At 44.6% G+C, this 27,014-nt stretch overlaps 1 long non-coding RNA gene across 5 annotated transcripts in view; it reads left to right on the forward strand.

The window, feature by feature from the left end:
* Positions 1-26,464, forward strand: part of LOC103548649 (uncharacterized) — a 40,537-nt gene extending 14,073 nt beyond the window's left edge. For 2 of the 5 annotated variants that reach the window (XR_011531973.1, XR_011531976.1), the window contains exons 2-4: positions 21,110-21,288; positions 22,376-22,473; positions 23,154-26,464. This is a non-coding gene — a long non-coding RNA (uncharacterized lncRNA). Of the gene's footprint in view, positions 1-19,272; positions 19,752-21,109; positions 21,289-22,375; positions 22,620-23,153 lie in introns of those variants that run through there. The other 3 variants (XR_011531975.1, XR_544320.2, XR_011531974.1) reach the window with 3 other exon arrangements.
* The last annotated feature ends 550 nt before the right edge of the window (positions 26,465-27,014 follow it).

Consider the following 27,014-nt stretch of genomic DNA (forward strand, 5'->3'; position numbering starts at 1 on the left):
TTCATTTGTTACTTCCTTCTTTAGCTCATTATGCTTACAAGATTCATCCATGTTGATGCATGCAGCTGTAATTGATTCATTTTCAATAGATCAGAGTGTTCCCTTGTGTGTATGTGCCACGATTTGTTTTTCGTTTGTCCTGTTGATGGACATTTGGGCTGTTTCTGGCTTTTAGTTTTTGCAGACGCTGCTGCTAGGAACATTCATGTGCATGACTTCTGGTACTCACGTGCAAGAATTTCCCCAGGGAAAGTACCTGAGAGTGGAAATTCTGGGTTGTCAGGTACGCATATCTCCAAATGTTCAAGAGAATGGCAAACTGTGTTCCTACTGATTGTATTAATTTACACTGCCACCAGCAGTGTACAAGGGTTCTTATTGCTCTGCATACTGTCGGATTCAGACTACACTCTTTACCTAAGAATTAGAGAAGGTGGTGAGGTCGGCAGCCTGGCTTTGCTATCTCATCATAAAGTAGGAAAATGTACTTGAGTTGCATCAAGAAGAATTTAGGTTCTGAATTAATGTAGGTTCTTCTTTTGAATTAAATGGCTTAATAAAGATGGGGTGCCAATTATATCCTAAGTACATGAAGGGCAGGAAGTTTCATGCATCCTTTTCCTTTTGTGAGCCAGCTGTCCCCACTTTGCTCCTCCGCCCTAGGTTTATGGTGCCTGCTCATCAAATTCTGTGTTTGACAGTATTTGAAATACAGTCTTCAAAGAAAGAAATTTCAAAGCAAGACTTAATTTACTGAATTATATCAATGTTGAAGTTTGGTAAGGCTTACTGGATTGAATTGAAATGAACTGCCTTGAGAGGCTGTTGTGGGCCTCACAGCATTGTGTAGCTTTGAGCTCGGGAGCTGACAACCTAACCTTGAACTCTGTCTAGCCCAGCCGCTTTCCAGCTCTGTAACCTTGAGCAAGTTAGTCGATCTCCCCAAGCTAGGTTGCCTCACCTGTAGAATGCCTAGAGTGAGGGGACACACTGTGTGTGTATGTTGGAAGAGGGAGTTGTGAAGACGAGATAATTCATGTTAGTTGCTAGGCTTAGTCCCTGGCATTCAGTATTTAATAAATGTCGCACGTCTTATTAGAATCTGTGTCCCTGAAGAAATACATTTCCAATGGCTTCCTGGATAATATAAGCATGAGTTTGCCTGGGGAATGGGGAAGAACTTGACCTCTCCAGCGTTTTTACTTCCAGTCCCCCTGTTGGCAATTTTCAGCAGCAAACATTTAGAATAAGCTCTGGTTTTACTCTTCGTCAAACTAGAAGTGACAGCAAAAACAGACATTTTTTTCAGAAAAGAAATTAATCTCCTAAACAGGGTGATGTTACCCTTTCTTTAAATACTTTTAAACTTATGAGGGAGAAGCACAGCGCACATTATCCATCAGAATGAAGCTCCATCCGGCGCTGCTGAGTTTCATTGACTTTAAGATTGCCCTCTGAGCTATAGGCTTTTTTTTTTTCTTTCCCAGAGCACAGTTAGCAGGGATATTTTTCTTTAAATGGCCCCATTTCATTTGCATTTTTCAGCTTTCACTGCAGAGAGTCGAAGCAGTTGTAAATGGTTCCAAGAAGGTGGCTGTGATTTCTTCAAACTCGGAGCTGCCTGCCTGAAGCTTCTGAAATTGAGTGTCAGCTTCCCTCAGAGTAGAAAGATATTACTTCATATTTGTGCACGCTGTTTGCCGCTCTGCTCTTGGTTTGATGGTCTCATTTAGCCACAGGCATTCTCTAGCAATGATTCGTTCTCCCCAATAAAATGAAATATCACCTTTCTCCCCCCAGCACACCCTCTTTTTTTAATAAGACATTTTCTTGTTTAGACTGAAGCAAGACAAGGTGAGAAACTGTGAGTGCTTCTCTGCTTCCTTTTATTGCTCTTTTTTTGACAAGGAGAGAACGGCAAAAGGTAAAAGAAGAAGAAAATCTACCATCGGAAATCTGAATGGAAGGCTGCACCAAGATGAGTTTCAGTTTGTTTAAGATGTGATAGCCAGGTGTTGAGAGAGGAAGGCCATGGAAAGAGTATGGAATGCTTTTCAATGTCGTAGAACAAAAGGACCAACCGACTGGCATTGTCTCCATGCTGATTCTTGAGTTCACACCCTTTACCCTAGGAATCCCATGGTTGGAGGGTGAAGTCTGCATTGAAGCCCACAGGGTCATTGTGTCCACGGGGTTCTGACACCTCCCCAGCCACTTCAGGAGGAGGCTGGACTGAATCCAGAAAGGACTGGGCACGGAGCTCTTTGTAAGGTGAACAAACATCAGGGGAAGTGGATTTACACCTTAAAAGGAGAAGGGAGCCTTTGATGAATCTGTAGTTATTGTAGGAAGGCAAGCCACCATGCTTTGATTGATAGGATCCTTGAAAAAAACAAGTTGAAACGTACACATTTTCTCAAATCTGGTTTAAAATCTAGGCAGTCTTGACCATTCTTATAAGCTGTGTGCCTAAAGTTTCCAAGTTGGGTCTTCAGAACCCAGAACTCAATTTACTTGAGAACAGTCCTTTTAAATCAGTGGTCAGGTTTCTTGACTTGCTCACAAAAGTCCATTTAATATATACTATTTTGGCTGAAATGTATTGCTAAGAGTTTTAGTGGGCTAGGGACAAGAATCCGTGTGGTTAGAAAAGAGGAGATAGAAGAACTTCCATTCCTTTCTCCTGATTCTTGAGCCAAGCGCTGGTGAAATTTTGAAGATACCTAGCATGTTTTTGGCATCTTCCTTTTCTGCTTCTCTCTCCCTGGTTATCAGGGCCTTGCATTGCCCCCAAGGGAACTAAATGCATCGTTGCCAGGGACGGTGTAAAGAGGATTCTTGCTTTGGATAACAGGTGGGTAAGCCAGGTGAGGTTCCTCCTATGAGATTCTGTGATCTGTGGACAAAGTGGAGGAAAAAGAGGATTAGAAATTCAGTCTGATTTGCTTCCTTGTGATTTGGTGTCAGAGTTTTCTTTAGGTATTCCTGAGCTGTCCTGGTGAGATCTTTACCAAGGTGACTTGGGCACCCAGGGTCCAGGTCAGTGACCCCACCTCAGCTACCGGGTTGCTCCCAAGAGTAATTAGTTAGACATTTTTGAAGTTTCACGTTAGATGCTTCATGTCTCAGATATCTGTTTTCCCAGGTGGCTTCTGCTTTGGCCTGTCCTTTAGTATTGATCTCTGTTTCCTCTCACTTGACACAGCTTCTACCAAAACTTTTATGTCTGCACTCCAGAATTTCCACAATCAAGAAATTCATTCATAACCTCAGACTTCTCATTAACCACTCCCTCCACCTTTTTTTTTTTTTTTTTGAGGAAGATTAGCCCTGAGCTAACTACTGCCAATCCTCCTCTTTTTGCTGAGGAAGACTGGCCCTGAGCTAACATCCATGCCCATCTTCCTCTACTTTATACGTGGGATGCCTACCACAGCATGGCTTTTGCCAAGCAGTGCCATGTCCGCACCCGGGATCTGAACCAGTGATCCCCAGGCCTCTGAGAAGTGGAACGTGCGAACTTAACCGCTGCGCCGCTGGGACAGCCCCTCCCTCCACCTTTTTATCTGAACCTGCTTCTCCCTTCTCAAGGGGAGCTGTTCATTCTCCTATACCTCAGGGTCAACAGGTGATATTGGCACCATCTCTGCTTCTCACCACAACTCCCCAAAATAACTCACGTAAAAACTTCAGCCCCTTTAAGACTTGTGTGCTTTGGCATTGCCTGCCCTCTCCTAGACGCCACCAATGAGATGCCTAAGAAGGCAGGCAAGTAACTTCAATGAGTGAAGTAAACCTGTGGAGGCGGTGGTGAGCTAGAGACAGCTTGATACTGTTGGGGAGGAAGACATTTCCTCTACCTACTCTAGGTGCTTCTGGCCAGCCTAAGAATTAAGTTCACATGAGACAGGATAACAGGAGAAAATTAAACAGAACTTTATAACATGTATACTTGGGAGAGACTCAGGGAAACTGAGCAACTCACCAAAATGGCAGAGATTCTTATCTTAAATACCATCTTCAGCTACAAAGGAGGATGTTGGGGGTGGGGGGAATCAGCTATGGGAGATTACCAGACAAGCACAGTAAACAAGAGTAAGGTTATTATGCAGATTTAAGTCCTTGCCTTCCGCATTGATAAGAGTTTTTAGACATAAGGTCATCCCCCCTTTTTCCTGGTACAGAGAAGGAGACACCTTTACAGATGGAGATTTCCCTTACCAATGTAAATGTCTCTTACAAAGCATAACTTCTACTTTTCAGAGTTTCTCTCATGTCTTGCAGTTTTTAAAAGTAACCAGCCCAAAATAATCCTCATGCCCAAGACATATCTCTTGTGGTGGTCAATTGTGATCCCCCACAATACTCTAAAGGCCGCAATTGATCCTCAGCTCCACAGGTCACAGTGGAGGGCCATGTTGCCATGAGCCTCATGTTGCTAGATCTTCATAGTCTTTAAGAGCAGCCTTCCAAAGAATCCAGATTTTTATATGAACTCTCCTGATTTTTAAATGATAGGAGGTATTCATCATAAAACAAATAAGCAAAAAACCCTGTGCCATCCAAATAGAGTCTCGCTATTGGTCCGATTTGGCCCGTAAGCCTCTGATCTGTGATTTTCACTCTATATTTCTTAGTCATCATGTAACAATCTCTTACTCACCTTCCTCCTTTCACTAAAGATATCAGGATGTGGCTCACAGTCTTTCCTTGCATCTGAACCCCTCGCCTCATCCTGGGTTAGCTCAGTGTTCATGAGGGAGCCCCAGCAACACTCTGACTCCCTGTTCTTGGATCTTCTCATGTACAGTGTCATCTCCTAGGTCACAACCTAATTTCTGACCATAATAACTTCCTATCTTTCTCTTTCTTTTACTAAATAAGTCACACTATTTCTGTCTTTTAAACTAGGAACTCCAGACCATTGATCACTCTCTTTATATTCTTCGTGTCTATAAGCCCACTCCTCATTCTCTCTGCAGCTTCCTGTTACTTCAGCCACTGTCTAGACCATATCATTGCTCCATTGGCTTTCGTTTATACTGTGTGGTAAAACCTCAACTCTGTATCTAATTAACAATCCACCTTCTCTACCAGTGTTGCTAAGTGTTATAGAGAAACCCACACAGATCTGCAGATTAGTTTCACTGCAACTTCAGGGTTCTCAGATGCTACTGGCTCTCCACTGGTGCCCTGGAATCATTCTGTGGTTTCTTAGTTCTCTCTCTAGTTCTTGACTGACTTTTTCTTGCCTTCTTCGCTCTCCTCTCCTTAAATGTTTGACTTTCATAAGTTAAGCATATGACAATTCTTCCTATTTCACAGAGAATGTAGAAGCCAAAGATGGGAACAATCCCCTCCACTTAACTTACTGCCACCGAACTTAAAAATTAGCTAGAACTCTCTCCATGTTTCCCTCCTTCACTTCTGTTATAATGGAAGGGGAGCATCTCCACCTGGGCTGATCCCTCTACTTGTCCTCTGGAGCTCTTCTCTCCCAGTCCTTAGCAACCTGGCTTGATCAATGTTCCCTCTCTCTTCCCTTTTGACCTCTTGCTGTCAGCACTTGAACACGTTCAAGTCTTCTATCCTGAATATGCTATTCCTTTCAGGCCCCCTGGCACCTTTCAGCCTCTGTTTTCTCTTTAAAAAGACAGATATAGCTGCTTCTCTCCTCTTTACTTCACATTCTCTATTCTACCCTCTGCAATCTGGCTCCTGCCCTTATCATGCTACTGGAACTGCTTCTAATGAGGTCAACAATGAAAATTTTATTGCCGAATCCAATGGAAACTTTTAAGCCATTTTCTTCCTTAAGCTCCCAGTAGTAGCTGACACTATTGGGTCTTCCCTGCATGTTGAAAGTTCATTTCCAGGGCCTCCATGGCCACCTGCAGCAGCTACATTCCCCTACTTCATCAGTTCCTTTCTAGGTTGCTCTTCCTCTGCTCACTCTTAAATATTAGAGTGGGTTCATGTCCTAGATCCTTTGCTGGTCTTATTCATCCATGTTCCTGAGGTTATCTCAGCATTCCATGACTTATCTGGGGAGACTAAGATAGAGCAGGAGCAGTAGGGTGCAGATTTTGTGACACAGAATAGTGGAATGAGAGTGGTTGGTTATAATGGTGCCAGAAGGTGAAGAGACTGAGATGCCAGCAAGAAAGTGTTTGACTTGCTGAAGTTGGCAACTGGTGAACAAGCATTGGGTCTAGAGTGAGAATATGAAGTCTTTAGAGGTTAGAACCCCCTCTTGTTGTATAATGATGTATTTGTCTGGTCTTTGCCCTCAGTTCCTGAGATGGAACTTCTAAACTCTTGGAATTTCCAAAATGATGGGAATGTCTTTGTTATTCATGGTGAGCCCTTGGGACTACACTTGAATTTATGCTAATGAAGTGACTCATAGTGAACCCCTAGATAGTTTCAGGATGAGGGATGGCTATGCTGGAAAGACTAATCGTAGGATTAGAGTACTGGGGCTTTGAGCCACATGATATTGGCCCAACCTTCAGGAGTGGAGGGGAGTGGAGACTCAGTTTATCTACATGGCCAATGATTGAATCAACGATGCCAATATAATGAAACCCCCAATGAAAACTCTGGATGCTGAAGCTTGTTTGAGCTTCTTGTTGGTGAACACATCCATGTACCAGAAGGATGGTGCCTCCTGAATCCGTTGGGCAAAGACACAAAGCTTTACATTCAGGACCCTCCCACGCCTTGCCCTGTGTATCTTTTCACTGGGCTGGCCCGGGGATTTGTATCCTTTATGATAAAACTTTGATCATACGTATAGCACTTTCCTGAGTTCCGTGAGTCGTTCTAAATTATTGAACCCGAGGGAGCTATGGGAACCTCTGAATTTGTAACCAGTTGGTGAGAAGTGCAGGTGGCCTGGGGGACCCCTGAACTTGTGGCTGTTGTCTGAAGTGAGGACAGTCTGGTTGGAGACTGTGCCTCTAACTCGTGAAGTCTGAACTAACTCCGAGTAGTCAGTGTCAGAATTAGATTGCAGTATTGTACCTCCCCGGGAAAAAGTGTGCGGCCTCAGTGAGGGAGCGAGTGCTCTGTCACCAGATGAGATCTGGTTATAGAATCTAGAGGAATATGGAGGACTGCATAGTCACAGGACATTGGAGGCAGAACTGACTTTATTTAGAAACAGTGTCTCTGGGCTTTTGGGTAGGAGAGCAACAAAGAGATTTAAAAAACAGCAGAAAGATTGTTCACTTTAAGTCTTGTCATACTTTAACAGCCTTTGTGCTTCTGAGTTCTTGGATCTGTCTCTCAAAAGTGCTAGAATACTATATATTTCCAGGTTAAAAAATATGACTTTTTCTTTTGTCCCCTAGAAAAGGCAGAGAGCAGCCCTTGGGGATAATAATGACGCCATTTATGCTGTGCTCTCTTGTAGTTAAAATTGTGTCAGCCATTTTGACCCCTGGTGGGATTTATGGTGGCTTAGATCTCTGTTGGAGAAATGAGTTTTGGGCAGTAGACAGGAGGAAAAAGGTCTCAGGCTCAGAGCGTATTATTTTAGTGAAACGGGGACAAATTTCACTTGAGCCTTTTTTACTTTTTTTTAGCTGTAAGATCTGACTGTCCATGTTCTATTACCCCTGCCTGCACCCTGATCTCACTGGGCTCCCTCGCATGGGACACTGGGTGATTCTATTCCTAACAATAACATGAGCTTCCATGATGTGCTGATTCCCTACTATGTGGCGGTTCACTAGGCTAGCTCCTTACAGACTCTCGCTCTGTTCCTCTCTCCAATCCTTGTGTATCAGAAGTGTCTCGATTTTACAGATGAAGAAACTGCAGCTTTAAACAGGCTGAATCACTTTGTCAATGGCACCTGCTTAGGATGCCACAGTGATTGGAGTCCAGGTCTACCAACTCCACGATAGAGTGCCTCTGAAGGCTGAAGCAGGCACTAAACATGGAGCTGGGGAAAAAGAATGATGAAGACAGTTCTGGGGCCAGCCCTGTGGCTGAATGGTTCAGTTCATGCGCTCTGCTTCTGTGGCCCTGGGGTTTGCTGATTTGGATCCTGGGCATGGACCTATGCATCACTCATCAAGCCATGCTGTGGTGGCATCCCACATAGCAGAAGTAGAAGGACCTACAACTAGAATATACAAGTATGTGCTAGGGGCCTTTGGGGAAAATAAGAAGGAAAAAAAAAAGATCGGCAACAGATGTTAGCTCAGGGCCAATCTTCCTCACCAAAAAAAAAAGTAGTAAAAAGAAAAGTCTTTGTCTCTGTAATTATTCATTGACTAGTATGTTTGTTAAAAAAAAAAAAAACAAAAAAACCTGTTCTTATCCCTCTTGGGAGCTTGCAGTCAAATCAGAGAGACTGACTGTTATCTTCTGGTCAAGGTGCTGGTTTGGGGCAAGAGTTGGTGGCATGAAGACTTTAGTTAAATATGGGATGCTTGTTAAAGCTAAAAAGATCACGAGGGAGGGTCTCCACCAGCAACTTAGTTTAGAAACAGCATGTCTCTACTTCTTGAGTCTTCTAATGTCCATTGCCTATACTTGAATTTGAACCTTCTTGTCTTTCCTTTGTAACCAAGCCAAATCCCACTCATACTATTCTATGTAGATAGAAGACAATACTGTTTTTAAAAGGTCCAGATGAGGAGACTGTGGGGGATGGGAATTGGCCACCCCAAGATATGTCTCTTTGGCATGAGGATTATTTGGGGCTGGTTACTTTTAATAAACTGCAGACAGGAAAGCAACTGAAAAGTAGAATTTACTTACCCTTTGTTAAGAGACATTTACATTGTGAAGGAAATCTCCGTCTGTAAAGTTGTCTCCCTCTCTGTACCAGGAAGAAGGGGGGATGACCTTATCTCTAGAAACTCTTAATCAATGCCAAAGGCAAGGACTTAAATCTGCATTTGTTTACTGTACTTGTTTGGTTATCTCCCATGATCAGCTCCCCCTCCACCCCCAACATCCTCCTTTGTCTTTAGCTGAAGATGATATTTAAGGTGGGGGCTTCAGCCATTTTGGTGAGTTGCTCAGCTTGCCTGAGCCTCCCATGTATACATGTTATAAACCTTTGTTTAATTTTCTCCTGTTATTCTGTCTCATGTGAATTTAATTCATTCTCCAGCCAGAAGAACCCAGAGAGGGTAGAGGAAATGTCTTCCTCCCCTACAAGACCATAAAGTAACATTTGTTGACATTTACTATATTCAGAGAGCTTCATACACTTTAAAAAATTTTAATCCTTTTAGAGGTCAAGATGTAGAAGCTTTGTGTTCAGCTTCCCTAAGGTCTTAGAGCTTTTAAGAGTGAATCAATGATTCAACCAGACTCTCAGGAAATATTGGTCACCCATCTCAAGGTTCTTTTTTGTGTTGCCTGGATAGTAATCACATCATGTCAATGGCACTTTTAACTTTTGCAAATGCCTTCTACTGTTATATTCTCAGTAAATCTAAAAGCCCAGCTTTATGAGACAGGGACCAGTGTCTCCATTTGACTGAGGAAGCTGAAGTGTATGTACCATGTTTACTGACATGCGAGAGGCCACTAAACTCCTAAGAGGAGAGATACAAGGAGATACAAGTCTTTCTACTCTGCCAACTTTTAAGTGGACCTCTTTCAATTAAAGATGGGGAAAAAAAAGAACTTGAAATGTTACAGGAGCCAATCACTCCACTAGACATTTTTTATTTACTTATTACAACGATCATTCAAGTTGGGGGGGGGATTGTCCTTGTTTTACAGATAAGAACTGAGTCTCTTTGTAGTTTCTCTTCCTTAGCACTGAAGTGTCTGTGTTCCCCCCAAACTCTGTCCTCAGCCTTCTGCTTGTATTGGTTTAGCCAACCAACTGTTATTCCATGTTTATCATGCGCTGGGCCCTGTGCTAGGTACTAGGGATCAGAGACAACCAAGTGGTCTGAAATATGAGAAGCCCATCATGCTCTGGTCCCTCCCCACTGACCTTGCAGCCCCTTTGTTGCCCCCTCTTCTGCTCTGCACTGCTGCTGCAGCTCCCAGAACCCAGTGAGCTCTCTCTTGCCCCTGGGCTTTTGCAGGGGTGATTCCCTCAGCTAGGAATGTCCTTTGCATCTGTCCCTGTGTTTGCTTAGCTCTTTCTCCCCTATCAGGATGTGACTCGGGCATCATCTCCTCTGAAAAGTCTTTTTCTGACTCACTGGAGTGGGCCAGGAGCCTGCCTCTGTGCTCAAGTTCATCACAGAACCTACACACAGAATAACTGTACTTGTCTCATTATTCTGTCCACTCCTTGACAGCGGGAGCTAGGGCTTAGGCTCCTTCACATGCCCAGCACCTAACACAGTCCTTGAGATACAACTCTTTGTGGAGTGAATGAGTCAACCTGGCCACCACTGGCCCTGCCCCTTTCCAGCCTGGACTCCTGTCCCTCCTCCACCTGTACTGTTCTCTGTAGCCCGTGGTTGTCCACCTTGACTGCCATTAGATTTACGTGCGAAAAGAAGAAATGGCACACCTTGACCCTACCCTATTTCAATTGAATTAGATTATCTAGTGGTGGGACCCAGGTGTCTGCATTATTTCAAAACTGCCCAGGTGTTTCTGATGAACAGGAATAATCACGTGTAGGACATGCACGTGTCTTTAGCACCTAGCATAATGCTCTGCACGTGGTGGAAATTCAATAAAGGTTTCTAGGATAGCAGAGTGGATGCCTAAAAGCCTAGCTTTTGCGATTCAAATTCAAGCCAGCCATTCCTGCCTCTGAGCACCCACACACAGAAAGCAATTCTCCAGACAATTTTGCTTCGGAAGGATGTGACTCCCAAAATGTATTACTTTTTGTTTAGTCCCCTTTGTACAAAAGAAAGTTTTCAAAGCCCAAACTGGCTGTTGATTTGTGTAACTGACACATAGTTTTTGTTTTAACTTCCAGAAAGACAGTAGTCAAGTAGGCGGGGTTTGGGTGAGAAAGGAATATGTGGAGATTACCGGCTTTCGTTACATAAGAATTTGTGAGATTTGCCATGGTTTCTGGTAAATCCTGGCAAAAGTTTGTTTGGCCCCAGGCCTTAGAAAAACACTGAGTTGCTTCCTTTCTGATGTTACTGGGCTTTCTTTGGCAAGGGAACAAGCCATAGCCAAGTCTGTCAGGGCTGGAGTGGGGCAGGGACAGCATGGGTACAGGGGACAGGTGACAGCACCCAGCTCTTTTGGCCCCTTTTCCTCGGGTCATATCTGCACTTAACAACTCTTTGAGGGGCCAGCCTGGTGGCATAGTGGTTAAATTTGCCTGCTCTCCTTCTGCTTTGCTCTCCTCTGGCGGCCCTGGGTCCGTGGGTTTGGATCCTGGGTATGGACCTATACACTGTTCTCAAGCCATGCTGTGGTGGCATCCCACATACAAAATAGAGGAGGATGGGCACAGATGTTAGCTCAGGGCCAATCTTCCTCAAACAAAAAGAGGAAGATGGGCAACAGATGTTAGCTCAGGGCCAATCTTCCTCACCAAACAAATAAACAAACAAACTCTTTGAAAACGATTTGAAGTCTCAGTGATCTCTATTGCACTGTGACTCAAAACTCTGAGGGCAGATACCTGGGGGCCTTCCCCCTACTTGCTATTGTCACCCCTGACCCTGAGTTCAGAGGACAGAGCTCAGATATCAAGGGACTTAATCATTGTCATTGACTGTCTGCGACACTGTGTCACATGTAGGGAAAGTTCATGACCATAGACTTATCTAACCTTCACAGGAACATTATGAGGGAGATGTTGTTATCCCGATTTTATAGACAACAAAACTGAGGCTCAGAGAAGTTCAGTGACAATGTCCAGCTACTAAGTGGCCATGCTGTGTTATCCCCATCTCCTGACTTTCCAGTTAGGACTCGTCGCACTATCCTGAGGGTGACCTGCGCAGGCTGGGGCAAGGCAGCCAGGCCCAGACTGGCCAGGAGACAATTCTTGGAGTGGACAGGGGAGGCCTGAGGGGAGGCACTGGAGCAGAGGTGTGAGGGTTTGGAGGTCTCTGAAGAGGCTGAAGAGATGGGAAAAACCTGCAGCTGACTGTTGGGCAAGGAGGCGAGAGCAGGCCTGCTGGGTGCCACGGCTGGGAGACCTGGCAGAGAAGTCTGGAGGCTGCTTCTCTCTATTTGGAGTTTGGGGAAAACTCGGAGCAAACAGCCACATCAAAACGACCTGTCATTACAACCCCATAGAACGTTAAGAAACCGTTGATGGATGGGAAGAGAGGGATCGAGCGACCTCGGAGTAGTCGCCTTGTGTACCGCCGGCTTCTTATTTATCGGGGCCACGTCTTCCATTTGTCAGGCTATAATGATAGTGGCTTTTATGAGTAAGCAATTTTTTAATGAACTTGTTCCAAATGTGTATTCCGTTCTTGGAACTCTCTGTACTCTGAAGCAGCTTTGTAATTATTGCCTCTGGTGAAACAGCCAGGCCCTCTCTAGCTTTTATGTAAGCAGTTTCCCTTGATTTGCCTCTTCCTCTTTTAGCTTCAAATAAGGAAGATGAAGGGGTAGAAAAATATAATAATAATAGCTTTTTTAAAGAATGCTTATTAGGTGCTAGCATCGTTCTAGATGTTATGTATTCATCTTTGTGTTTTATCCTAACATTACTTGGGTCTCAGGTATTTTTATGGCCCCATTTTTCAGATGAGGAAACTGTGGCTCAGACATTGAATAAAGTGTCTAAAGTTACTCAGGTAGTAAGTTGTAGAGACAAGAGCTGAACACAGGTCTGGCTGACCACACTTCTTGTGCTCTGACTGCTGTATGGAGTGGACCTGGAGGGCTGCTCATGCCAGCGTACCCCAAGGTGGAGCTGGGGGTGGGAGGGGGACCTCAGGACCCTTATTCATGCTGTGATGTCTCTTGCCGCGTTGGCGCATGCAAGAGACGTTGGAATTCAGTGCTGATGGCTCCATAATTATGGATAATTTTCTGGCCTTTTGCTTTCATAAAGAGAAATAAAAGAGTTTAGAGAGCTCTCTAAACTTGTTGCTGCACATAATAATGCTACCTTCTGTCTTGGCATATGGCGGAACCATTTATCTCAAAGCTCAAAAAATCGTCATTTCGTAAACTGGCCTCTTTGCGACACGGACTGTTACCATCCTATTCAAGGCCCTGATCCTGTCCAACTGGACTGAGGCTGCTGCGAGTTCCCTTCTTCTGGATCCTGCATGCTGCTTGCAAGTGGACAGGACCAAAGTGCTCTTCCATCACATCTGCTGGCTACCTGAACAATGTCGCCCACGTACTACCAGCTCTGGGGTCAGCCGCCCCTCAGATTTCTGCTCCACCACTTTCTTGCTCTGTGACTTTGGATCAGTCATTTAACCTCTCTGAGCATCTGCCTCCTCATCAGTAAAATGGGAACAATAAGGGGCCAGCCCGGTGGCATAGTGGTTAAGTTTGTGACCTCAGTTTTTGCAGCCCAGGGTTCGCAGATTTGGATCCTAGGTGTGGACCTATACAACGCTTGTCAAGCCATGCTGCAGTGACGTCCTCCACACAAAACAGAGGAAGATTAGCACAGATGTTAACTCATGGAGAAGCTTCCTCACTAAAAAAAAAAAATTGGAAAAAGAAGGGAATAATAAGGAAAATGTCTACCTCATGGGTTGTTGTGAGGATTAAATGAAATGATGCGTGGAAAATGATTGGCTCAATAGACGTTAGCATTGTTATTCTCTCGGCTCCCATCTAAACCCTGCAGTTGAGTATTGGGAACCACTATGGAACCATTCTTAGTATCTTTCCTTATTTCAACAAAGGTGCACAGAGCACCAGGAGCGAGGCTGTCTCGAGGACCCCGTTTCTTAATGCAGTGTTATTTCCAATACCTCTTTATGGGGTGAGAATGTACAATTAGCAAAGTTTTCTTTGGAGAAAGCCACTCCATCGCCCATTCTTCATATCTTCTCCCTGTTGCACAGGCTCCCCCTCTTGCACCTGGTATCCTCTCACTGACCCTGGGCTCCTCAGTGCTCCACACTAGAACACCCAGGCACCTGGGGCCTCAGCTCTTGATTAAGACAGAGCCAGCCCCTTTACAGAGAAGGGGAAATTTACTTGGCTTGACCCAGGAGTGGATTTGTTTCCCTGCAATTAGTTGGAAAATCGACCTTGATCAATGAAGAAGGCAAACTTATAGCCTGAGCTGATGTATTACTGCCCTCACTTTGTTGTAATAAAAGATGAAATCACTCCAGTGGGGACTTGTGTGGACATGTGCCTGGGTTTCTAATGACCATTCCCTCCGATTTTGAGGGCCTGAGTAAAGCCAGCCAGGATGACCAAGTAGCGCTTCATAGTAGATGCAAGATAGTTTGGGGAGCCGGAGAGGGTGGAGTGTTCCTTTTTTTTTGGTTTCCATCGCACCTCCTTTTGCTGAGACTTGGTGATGCTCCTCTAGGTGCTGAAGATAGAACCATTCTGGCCAGTTTGCAACACAAGTCAGTGTAGACTATGCATCCTCAGGACAGACGGCTGCCAACATGGCCTCCACCCTGTATAAAGGCTGTTTCTCTCCACTTTGCTTCTGAGCTTTCCTTTGTCTGCCTCTCTTTAGCTGTTGATTATTTTTGTTCTATTTTGCAGCATCTTCCTTTCTGCTCTCTGTCTCTTGCTATCTATTTATATCTCTCGTCTTTCTCTTCCTCCCCCTTTGTCTTCCTCTCTCTTTCCTCCTCGCCGTCTTTGCCACTGCATCTCACTCTCTGCCTCATTTGCCTCCCTTCCTCTCATGGTCTTATTTTTGGCACTCCTCTTTACCTCCTCTTCTCTTTCATTCGGGTTCATAATATCTTGAAAGAGCGTTTGATAACGTTTGTCTGACCCTGCCTGACATCAGGTGAGTGATTCTCCTCAGGCAGCTTTTGATGTGGTCCGTGTGTGATTGATGAAAGCTGCTCCATTTGCTCTTCAAAGCTCTGTTTATGGAGAGCTTGGATGCGTCTCCCTGGGATTTCACTCTTTTTCTCTCCAGAAACAAGTCCAAATTATAGGATGAAACCATGCCACCTCCCATTTTTTCATCATCCTCACAGATCCCTTAATGCTCACAGGAGAAGAACCATATTGTACAAATCCACCTTTTTTTTTTTTTTTTTAACTGTTTTTATTCCTAGAGTCCTCAGGTCAGAGATTTTTACCCACAAAGCAAGTTTCTTGGGAGAACTTTAATTTGAATACAACCACTTTCAACCCAAAATAAAACAGAAGAAAAATGCTATTGCTGTTAAGACCAGATTCTAAGCACATTAGGTACCCTGGCTACTTAAGATATGGTCAGCGTAAAATAAGAAGACCTAAAATCAAAAGAATTGTTTGCAGCTCTGGTTCCAGAAAGAACAGTGGGTCAACTTTCCAGTGCTAATCACCCTGGATCCCAAAAGCATATGAGAAGATGAGGCATACTTTTACCTGGCCCAGGTTTTCTGCAGCACTGTTCCTATTTTTCAACCCAAGAAGAGGATTCACACACCTGTGCCAGAAGACTTACTCATTCAACTGCTTGAAGAAGGGACACACAAAATAGTCTGTAGAAGATTCTTCTAGCTCTTCGACTGCCTAGTTCTGAGAATCTAAAACTTTAGGTATGATAAATATAGTGCATTGGAAAGATTGCTACGTTTTGTGCTAGAATATCTGAGTTTAAGTGTAGATTTGGACAATTATGAGTTGAATGATCTTCAATAAATTTTTTAAATTTTTTTTCAGTTTTTTTAACAGCTTTACTGAAGAATAATTTACATACCAGAAAAGTCAGTCATTGTAAGTGTACAGTTCAATGATTTTTAGTAAATTTATAGGATTATGCAACCATTACCACAATGCAATCTTATAATACTCTCAATAAATCTTTTAATGTCTCTCTATTTTCTTTCTTCATCTTAAAATTGGACTTATGTGGTAGACTGATTGCAAAAATGACCACAGTCCTTCAATACATTGCAATGTGACTTTGTTTCTCCTTCCATCAAGAGGTGAAATTGATTTCCCCAGCCCTTGAATCTGGGCTGGCCTTGTGACTTGTTTTGACCAATAACGTGTGGCGGAAGTGAAGGGGTGCCAGTTCTGACCCTAAACCTCAAAAGGCCTTGCATTCTTCCCCTTGCTCTTTTGGAACCCTGCTATCTCTACCTTGAGTATACGGTTGGGTTAGCTTACTGGCAAATGAAAAATCACATGGGGAGAGGTCCCAGTCACTCCTGCTACCCCAGCTTAGGCCGTCTTAGATCAACTTCCTCCAGCTGCCCTCTAGGTGACTACAGGGGCTCCACTGACATTGACCAAGCCGAGCCTAGATCAACAGCGTTGGCTAACCAATCTGGAGACCCATAAGAAATAACAGAAGGTGATTGTTTTAAGCTACTAAGCTTGAGGGTATGTGATATTGTGATTTATAGTAAGAATATATTTGGTCCTTGACACGGTTCCTGGCACAGAGCTCCTAAAACCCTGGGAATTTCCTAAGTGAAGAGAGCTATAAAGGTGTCTTTTGTTATGCTGATGAAGTGACTTTTGGACCCCACCTAAAGATGAGGCTGATTGACAGTAGAGCGAACCCTGTGATTAAAGGGTTGGAACTTTTAGTCCCACCCCCCTGACCTCCTCCAGGGTGTGGAGAGGGATTGGAAATCGAATCAATCCCCACTGGCCAAAGATTTAAGTAATCATGCCTGTGTAATGAAGCCTTTATAAAAACCCAAAAGGATGGGGTTTGGAGAGCTTCTGGGTTGGTGGATATGTGAGGTGCCGGAAGAGTGGCATGCTTCCAGAGGAATAGAAGCTCTGCGCCCATTCTCACATACCTTACCCTGTGCATCTCTTCCATCTGGCTGTGCCTGAGTTATATCCTTGTGAACCAGTGATCTAGTAAGCAAAATGTTTCTCTGAGTTCTGTGAGCTGCTCTAGCAAATTAACCAAACCCAAAGAGGGGGTTGTGGAAACTTGTGATTTATAGCCAGTCGGTCAGAAGTACAGGTGACTACCTGGACTTGCAATTGACTTCTGAAGTGGAGGCCAGTCTTGTGGGACTGAGAGCTCAATCTGTGGAATCTGACGCTACCTCCAGGCGGATAGTGTCAGAATTGAGTTGAAGTGTGGGACACCCAGCTGGTGTCACAGAATGGCTTGATTGGTATGAGAAGACTCCCAACACATTGGAACTGGAGTCAGGGTTGTTAGGGTGGTTTGCAATTTAAACAATTATAGAGGCTCTAGTATGTGAAAAGCAGTATGTCTGAGGTTGTGAGGGATGCAGAATTGTAAAGACAGGATGTAAACCCTTCAGGAGTTAGTTCCAGTGGGGAAAACAGATATCCAAACAGTTACAATATAGGACAGTCTGTCCCTCTCTGATAATGTTTATATCTAAGTGGGTCCTCCATTGTCTGCAAATAACCATGTTCTTCATTTTTCGCTATTTCACTTTGTTCGAAAATGTGTTCAAGGGATATGGTTTATTGAAAAACCCCAAACAGCACATTGACCAAAGTTAAGTTTTATTGTTATGTCCAAGCACGGAGTTGTACTGACAGGAAATAGTCTATATGGAAGCTTGGCCGGGTGAAATGCCTCATGTAGCCAAGGAAACAGAAAAGCAGATGTGAAATCAGAGCCAGGGTGGGGAGGAGAATGAAAAGGCTAGGGACAGGTGGGTGGGAAAGTCTTCATTTCTAGAATGACCAGGAGCTTTAATGCTAAGGTTGCCTAAAGAAAAGAGCACTGCCTTGGCAGGCTGTTTTTGCTAACCTCCAAAATATTCTCAAGGTTTGGGAGGCTGGGATTGTGGTAGGGAGGAGAGGGGCTCTGCAGACAGGACCTTTGGTACCCAGGAGTCTTGAGGTTGGTTGAGCTCAAGCTGATTCCCTGAGTTCATGCTCTCCAGGGTACAGACATCTGGATAGTCTGACAGCACACTGCAAAGAGGCCTGGCGTGGGAACCAAAGAACCTAGTTCTAGTCCTAGTTGCTGTGTGACCTTGAACAAGTCACTTTCTCTTCCTGGGGCTTGACCTAGGGGATTTCTAAGGTCCCGTCTAGTCAAAGAGTCTATAACTTCAGGTCCAATTCACCCACTCAGTTGAAGGAGGAGATTGAAATCAGAGTAAACCGAGGCAGATGGAAAGGCGTTCTGACAACATGCATGGACCCTTGGAAAATGGAACACTACAGGAGACCCAAACAGAGGTCCCTGGGGGAGCCCTGCAGATCTGAGAACCCTCCCCACTTCTACACTGAATGTATCAAGTTCTGACCATGCTCTCCTCAAGGACTCCAGAGGCCCTGGATGCTCGCCAACTTGTGAGCTGACTGTGGGGGCAGCCGTCAGACTCCTGGCTTGGGCCTGTTGAGGGTCTCCTCTGTTTCAAAGGGGTTTCTTAAAATGCACTTGAGCTCTAATATGGGGCTGTGTAAACAAGGATAAGTATTCCTAGCAGGCTGGTGGGAGGGGTGGGGGTGAGCAGGTGGTCTATTTTCCAAGCAGTGGAAATAAAGGAAACTCAAAGAGCAGAGAGAGCTGTTGGCCCCAAGTAACTCCCCGAAGCTGGCATGAAATGAGCACTCTCCATGCTGGTTAGGGTCTCTTTCAGGATGACGACTGTCCACCATATCAGGAACAACTGGACAATTTCTGGGACGCCTTTGGGAAGACGTAATCCTTGTCACCTCTTGCTTCACCCCTGGGGGGCGGTAAGGGAAGAAGCTATAGAAGCCCCAGCTTCAGAAGCACCTGCCCAGATCTGAATCAGCAGGAAGTAACCTCCCTCTCCTGCTGTGAAGAACCAAGGAATTCCTGACTGCAAGCTTTCAATCGGAGCCACTGCAGCACCGAAGTCCCACGGGGAAGTCATTTGACTTCCCACCACAGGGGTCCTCCAAGGCGCAGGAGGCTCCTGTCCTCTTCCAGGAGAGTGGCATAAGGGAGGGGTCAGGACAGGAGGTTGTGGACAACCACTGTGAGTGCTCACGACCACTGTAAGGCTGCACCCCCAAAAGGAGGGCCTAGGGATGGCGTGTGAAATGTGATTATATTCAGTTCCTTTTTCACCTCAGAAAAGAAAACAGCACAAACAGCATCATTCAGGTCAATGTCCTTCTCCTATAGCATTATTCTCTTGTTTGTGTGTTCCTCTGTCTTCTTCTTCTAACACTGTTCACTCGCGCCTCTGGAATCATTGGATCACTGAAGCCCTGCCCCTCCCTGTAAGTCACCCAAAATCCGTGGCGTAAAACAACCATCTCATTCTGCTCACAGATTCTGTGGACCAGGGGTTCAAACAAGGTGTGGCAGGGACTGCCTACCTCTGCTCCGTAGTGTCTGGAGCCTCAGCTGGGAAGACTCAAAGGCTGGGGGCCATTCAAGGCCATGAGGCTGGGATAATCTACAGGCTCATCGCTCACAAGGCTGGCAGGCGGCACTGGCTGTGAGCTGGGACCTCAGTACAGCTGTCAGCCAGAACATTCACACTTGGCTGCTTCACACACTTGAGCTTCGTCACAGCATGGCCACCTCAGGGCAGTCTTACACAGTGGCTCATAGTTCAGGGCTCCCAGTGTGAGTGTTCCAGCAAATAAGATGGAAGCTACAAAACCTTTTCCTACCTAGCTTCAGAAGTCACGGAGCATCACTTCTGCCACAATCAGTTGTCTACAAGCAAGTCAGAAGCCCACCTGGATTCAAGGGGAGGGGACATAGACCTGGCTTTGCTTGGGAGGATCATGTAAGTATTTGCAGACATGTTTTAAAATCTTCACGGTAGCCTATGTTGCCAGATCCAAACCAGGCCCCACCATCACTCTCCGTCCCTTTCCCTGTAAGGAGCTCCTTCATCTCCACTTCTCGAATCCTAGGATACTTTGGAGGTGACAGTGGGGAACTTGCTAAAGTGCTTCTTGGCTCTTTGGCCATGGTTGAATTTAAAAGTGGCAGAAATTCGGTGGGAAACCTCCTTACTTTTGCTCTTCCCCCATTGCTGAACCTCTTCCATAACTTGCTACTGCTCCCGGGCTCTGCCTTGATGGCTGTTTTGTGGGTCCCTGGGAGTGGCTTTGGGCCCTCGTGTGTGTCCTTGCAGAATGAATTGAATGCTAATGACCTGTGCCTGCCTCAACGCAGATCTCTTCCTTGGTAATACCTCCATGCCAAGCCCTTGTCTCATCACACTTTCTGACGGAAATGATTTCCCCTCCATGGGGTGGCTTAGGGAGAAAGACTTTCAAGCATGTTCTAGAAGGCATTGGCCTGCAGTGGCTAGCACAGAGCCTAGCACTGGGAACTTGCTTAATAAATGATTGTTGAATAAATTAACCCTGGCTCGTGTGTTTTAGATGACTCATAGCGTCTGATTCAGCCTGATTCACCGGAGGATGTGGGGGCATTTGACCAGGGGAGAACCCTGCTTGTTCCCAGAAGGGAGGCAGTGTTTGTGTGTGTGTGTAGGGGGTGCTGATGTGCATGTGTGTTTTGGGGAGACTGGGGTGGGTGGGGCTGGTCCTGTGTCATGATACTGTGGTCTGGGGCCAGCAGCAGTTGCTGTCATGGTATCTACCCGGTTTCTGCTATCTTTTCCTGCTTCCTTATCTCCATTATTTAGAAACTCTTCTGGACACATGGAGCAAACCCTCCAAGTGTCAGTTCACTTGTCAAGGTTCCTGGAGGCTCAGACCACTGCTTCTTCCTCTTTTCTCCCCAGTGTGTGGATAACTCACCAGATACTCTGGGTAAACCTGACCTCACTTGAAAGGACCTATTTACAATAGCATTGGGGTGGGGGTGGGGGAGAGTCTAGACTTGTGGGGCCCCATGTCAATGGGAGAAATGACAAGAGTAACTATGCTAATCAGTCAATCCATTTGGAGATGCTGAAGTCCTAGGAAACTTGGGAATTATCTGCTGTGTGTTTCCCATTTAAGAAAAAACAAGAAACAAAAAAAGACTTCCAGGCTTCCTTGAAGTGAGGGAGCTACTGGTTGGACATTCAATCCATGGAGAAAGGGACTAGAAACTGAACATAGAAGTCTTCATTGCCCTAAAATGAGCCTGCTTCTTTGTTTTTCTTTTTCATCATCCCCTGTGCAGATCCACGACCCTATGTGCATTAATTCTCCATCCTATGTGTCAGCATTGTAGTAGGACTTTCTATATGTTACCTCCTAATCTGAACAACATCCCAATGAAAGATGGATTGTTATCTCCAAGCTACAGATGAGAAGAGGGAGGCTCAAGATGTGAGTTAAATTGCCCAGAACACACTGCTAGTAAGTGGACGATCTAGATCATTCCTTCATTCAATACACTTACTAGGCTATGCGTTAAGCTATGGAAAGGAAAGAAAAGGAGTTAGTTCTGGTTGACAAGAAGTTCACAGTATAGAAGAGGAAGACAGTAATTATATAACAATATAGTATGTGCAACGATAAAACTATACATGGGGCATTTGGGTAAGCACTAAGAGGGGCATCTAATGCAGCTGGTGAGGGTCAGGGAATGCTTCCTGGAGAAGGTGATGTTGGAGCTGAGGGTTAATGATATGCAGGAGTTAGCTTACTGAAGAGAAGCTGTGGGGTGGGGCAGGGCATGCCAGAAAGAGTAGCAGCATGAGCAAGACATGGAATTAGAAAACAGCAAGTTATGTGGACCTATATGCAGTCTGTGCTGCACTGGGATTGGTCCAACTGGATCAGTTATCTGACTTCCAAATGCAAGTGCTCTTCCCACTGTGGTCAGTCTCCTCAATGAGCTGATTTTGGAGGGCACGGTATGTGTGGCACTTTATGGGGGCTTTGGATGCCCAGTTTTCACTCTTGAAAAGTCCTTTATGGAATTAGCAGAACGTGGGAGGCTTTCACTGGAACTTCTATGTTGTGACTCATAAAGAGGGCTTAAAGGGGATCAGGAGGTAGCTGTGACAAAGGCTGTTGACTGACCTACGGAAAGTCAATCCACCCTCCAGTGCTCCAGGACTGCCCTGCAGCATTTTGGAAGAAGTAGGCCAGGCATCACCAGGAAACAATGCCTCCTGGGTTCGCTGCCACAAAGCAAGCCGTGATGAGTCAGAATGAAGCAATAGTTACATACACCAACAGGTCTAGTTGGCAGCAGATAAAGATATTACCTCAGTGAAAGACCAGGGCTGAAAATGGGTGAGGTCTAACTATGCTAAAGAGCTGCTGTGTTCTTTCCTTTTCCCGTGGCCATGGCGGGAGTGGGGTAGTGGGGAGGGGAATAGGGAGACATATGATACGTGCATTTAAGTTTCTAGCCACTAAATAAACAGATCATTTTCCTACAGACTACCCCCCAAATTGTCCTCACCATTTGGCTTTTTGATCTCCTTCCTTTAAGGTCTTCTCATGGGGTCACGTGGAGAGGACCTGAAGATAGAGGCTCTTGCTGTCAATCAAGAAATATCTTATCCCACAACCCATGCCTGATACAAATAGGTGGAGTTTCTGTCCTGCTGTGAGAAGTTCTATAGGAAGAATAATTGTGACCAGAGAAGTTAAGGGTACCTTTATAAGAAGGCCTTTCTGGTATGGGAACTGGAACCACAGTACCAGGAGCTGGAAGTAACCTTATCAATTTATAGGTCAGGAAACTGAGTTGATGTTAAGAGGGAAGTGACTTGCCACAGGTCAGACTCAAATTAGACATAGAACCAGGAAAAAATCCTGTCTCTTGACTCTAAACATAGTTCTCCTTGCACACATTGACCTGCCCCTCATGCGGTTGTTGTGCCCACTGTCACAAAGCCTAAAATACTGTTTAATTATCTTTTAAATGAGCATTACAATTTACCTTTTCTAAAAGAAGCCACTTGAGGGACCATACTTTGTGTTATTTGTAGATTCAGTGCCCATCACATGGTCTAAGACAGAATTGACACTAAAAATGTCCCTGTAATATTTCTCCCCTTGAATATGCAAGCAGAGACCTCACTGGGAGCTGAGATTTGGTGGATCATTTTGATTTAAGTGGGACCTCATGTTTAACAGGGCTTCCTGTCCATTATCTTGCTTGGCTCCTCTTCAAATACAGTTGTATTTTCTGGGTTATTTTTACATTCATAATTCTTGACAGGAAAATCCTCCCATCTAATCTTTGCTTTATTTCTTTGTTTCAGGACTTTACCTAGCGTGTCTAATAGAGCAACAAGTCACGTCCCGTGGCTCCAGGCCTGCAATTCCACAGCATACCAAAGTCAACCACAAGACTGCCTCCAACCTCACCCAAGTCAAGGGTGGAGGTGGGGCTGCTCTCTGCCCCCTGGGGAGGTAGACTCTAGGACCAAATGGGTATGTTCTTTGTTGATTTCTCCTCCAGTGTTCTCCAGAGAGGTAGCATTCCTGGATGATGGGGTACAGAGAGCTTTGAGATTAACTTTCAATAGAGCAACGCAAGCTCAGATCTAGGGAAGAATTGTCCACCTGAAAGCTGCTAGAATATTGGGGAAACATCACTTCTTGCTATTTAATTCACTCATCTGGGATAAAAAGACATCTCTTGGGGATGACTTAGATCAGTGGTGTCCAACCTTTTTCAGTATGGAGAGCACATTTTCATCTGAAAAAATTTATAGACCTGCAGATAAAGATACTTAACGCTTTAGGAATGCATTCGTAGAGCAGTGCTTAAGAGCAGAGGCTATCACCCTAAAAGGAATTTGAATGCTATTAATCACAACCTTCTCTATATATTATCCCAAATCTGAGTTATTGCTTTCACTCTGTGTTTCTGTAACTTTCTGTGCCTGTCTTCACCCCTGGACTGGAAACTCCATAAGGCTGTGACTGGTTTGATTTGTTCACTACCCACTGTATACTCAGCACCTAGCACAGTTCCTGCACAAAGTAGGCACCTTATGTATACTTGTAGAATGAATGAATAAATACATTGGAAGTGTCAGAATATATGTACTTGAGTCATGCCATGAAGTCAACCTATAGGTCCTGATTCATGCAAATATGGTGCTCCCATGGGGTCCCAGGGTCCACAGATTGGAAACCGTGGCTTTAGATTTACATCCTTGTGTCCAATATTTTGTTCCATTTTCCCCATAGGGAGCTTAATGTTCAGTAGACCACAAACACCAGTCTCTGGGTTTAGAGACAAATGATAACTAAAGGCGGGAGCCTGTACCGCTTGACCTGCCTAAATCCTTTCCAAAATGGAAAGTCCATGAAGAGGACAGAATGCCCAGCTTAAAGGCTGGAACTTCCCAACAACCACGGAGACAGGGAGGTTGATGACAGCTTCCTTCCACAGCCAGTTTCTAACATTTGTAGGAGCAAAAAGTAAGGTAATCTCTAAGAGCCTCTAGGCAATCTAGTTGTTATTTCAACCCCAAACAGCCTTGCAAAGGTACTTTGCCTCTTTCCTCTGTCAACCTATTTGTGTGGAGTGTTGATAACTAAAGTGACACACAGCAAATACTCTGTGTCTTGTAAGGCATTGGCTGGGAGTAGAGATGAGTTGGGAAATATAGGAGTTGAAAGAAAGAATGCTTGGTTTAAAATATGTGTATGCAACATGCCTCATAGAATGCGTGTATTAATATTTAAATGCTGACATCTCTTCTCTCTAGACAACAGCTTTTTCTCTTGATTCTCCCTGCTCCTCTGGATAGTCTCCAAGCAAAGAGAGAGTGAGATTCCAGGTGTGAACAAATCAGGGAGGTTTCCTGCTTAAGATTCAGAAATTCGTAGCCCTGAGGAAATGAGTAAAAGAGAGGAGGGGAGAGAACAAGAGAGATGAAAAACAGAATCTTCGCCACCTGCTATTTAGTGATTAACTCTCAGATAAGGAAGGCAAAGATGCATTCCAGGGGCTCAGGACTTGCCCAGGCGGAACTCAGAGTGAAGGAGGGCTTGGAGCAAAGTGAGCCAGAGGTGGGCGGGGGAGACTGGGCCACTAAAAGCACCATCTATCAATTTTCTCTCAAAGCCCCTCCATTTCATCTAGCCCCTTCCCTTCCAGCTCTTAATAATTTAAGTACCCTCTTTTTCATTCACCCCTGCCTCACCTGCCTTGTTTTATGTAAAGGAGTCTTGCAAAGACTAGCTCTGCCACTAACTGTGTGAACCCGGGCAAATCACTTACCTTCTTAGATACAGGTCTAGTGGCTGCTATCTCTTGAGTTTAAATCGCTTAATCCAAAGCACAGGAAGGGAAGTCAACAATAACAACCACCCAACCCAACAAAAAATCCCCTAATGCTGGGCGGCAGAAGTCCTGGGGAGTTTGCTGGTGAGCAGCCTCTCTTCTAGTTCTTACTTGCATGCACACCAGGCTGATTAAACCACGATGGAAAGCTGGTGCTTATCCATTCCCTTACTGAGGAGCAGCCTGCTCAATTGTGGTGTTTTGCTTTCTCGGTAGAAAGGGGTGGAAATCATTTTTGCAAAGCTTACTCTTCTTACCCATGCAAAGCTTACATGCATGTGGCATCTGTGGCCACAAACATGACCCGGGTTCTGAGCAGAGGGGGCAGGGTGCTGTGTACTTGTCTGGGGTGCAAGGCGTCTTCCTCATTAGCCTTTCCTGCTCCCTTTGTACTTGTGACGGAGAGTGTGTTGTCCTTGACAACCGGCATGGGTTCAATTTTTCCAACATTGTGAGGTCAGCACGTTGGCTTTTAGCCTCTTAGAGCAGGTAAGAGCCATTGAGCCTGGACAGATACAAGAGCAAGTTACTAATTCTTCCTGATTTTCATTTTACACTGCTCCCATAAAAAATAACTGTAGAAATTATGCTGTGGTAGAAAATAAATACTCTGGCCGTTAAAAACTGGAAATCACTAGCTTTGAAGTTTCTCCAAAAAATACAGCCCCAGTTGCCGTGCAAACTCCAATCAAACATGGGCTGTAAAAATCCAACTGTAGACATTGCCTTGTAAAGTGTTCACAGATGCAACAGCAGAAGAAATTCTTACAGCCTAGAAAAAGCAAGACGTCTGCTTTTTTCCTTTCTTTCTGTCTTTTTTTTTTTTTGAGGGGAGATGGAAGGGTTATGCATCAAACTGTTCATTTCAATATGTAATTTGCCTCAAAGAATTTCTGACAATTTATTTTCTCACCAACCTAAATCCAATTCAAAAAACATTTATTGAAACCCGAACAATCTACTTTTGGTTGACGAGTGCTAATAGGTGCAATGTTATCCCAGTCAACTTATAAGATCACCTACTGAGCTTGGAGCTAAACAGGAAAAAGGAAATTAAACTGGAGTTTGAATTTGTTTCATTCTAAATTCCCCACCATAGTTGGAGATGGACAGTGCTTAATGAAAAACAAATTGCACTGTGGGCATTTCTTTATTTAAAAAAGCCAATTTCTTTTTTTTTAAAGTTGGAAGATGTTCACATCTTAGTGTCGGATGTCCCTCTAAAGCAGAGGGGATATATCTGTATGAAAAAATAAATGATGTCAAAATGTCTCTGTTTTTTCAATATTTCTTTGCTAGTTCTTGGACTAAACAAATATTTCCAGTGAAAAATGACAAATATAATTGTTTACAGACTTTTATTTTTCCCAAGAGACCAGCCTCTCTGCTCTCCTGGGTTCCATGGACAGGTGGATCCCCCTGAGAAGCTGAACAGCATCATGTCATTTTTAGTTTGAGAGCTTTTGTTGGAGTATCTACTGGGTAGGAGGCAACAGGAGGGTGTGAGTAAGTGTACGTGTGCGTGCACACTCCCTTATGTGCATGTGTGTAGAGCCAACAATAGTGTATCAGTACTTGACTAAAATTCCACAACAGCTCTTTGACTAAATCAGACAATTTGGTCAAAATGGTTGATCCAACATTATCTCGTTCCCCCTCTTTATTTGTAGTTTCCTGAGAGAACTTGACCATTAAATGCTAACATTCTAGACTTCACTGGACAGGACGCTCCATATCAAAGATCATCTTCTTGCTCCCTCTGTGTGCAGACTATTTCGGCTTGTCTGTAAGGGACTTCCAGAGTTCACTTGCTTTTCACTTC

Source organism: Equus przewalskii, chromosome 23 (genome assembly GCF_037783145.1).
Source record: "Equus przewalskii isolate Varuska chromosome 23, EquPr2, whole genome shotgun sequence".
NCBI classification, from domain to species: Eukaryota; Metazoa; Chordata; class Mammalia; order Perissodactyla; family Equidae; genus Equus; species Equus przewalskii.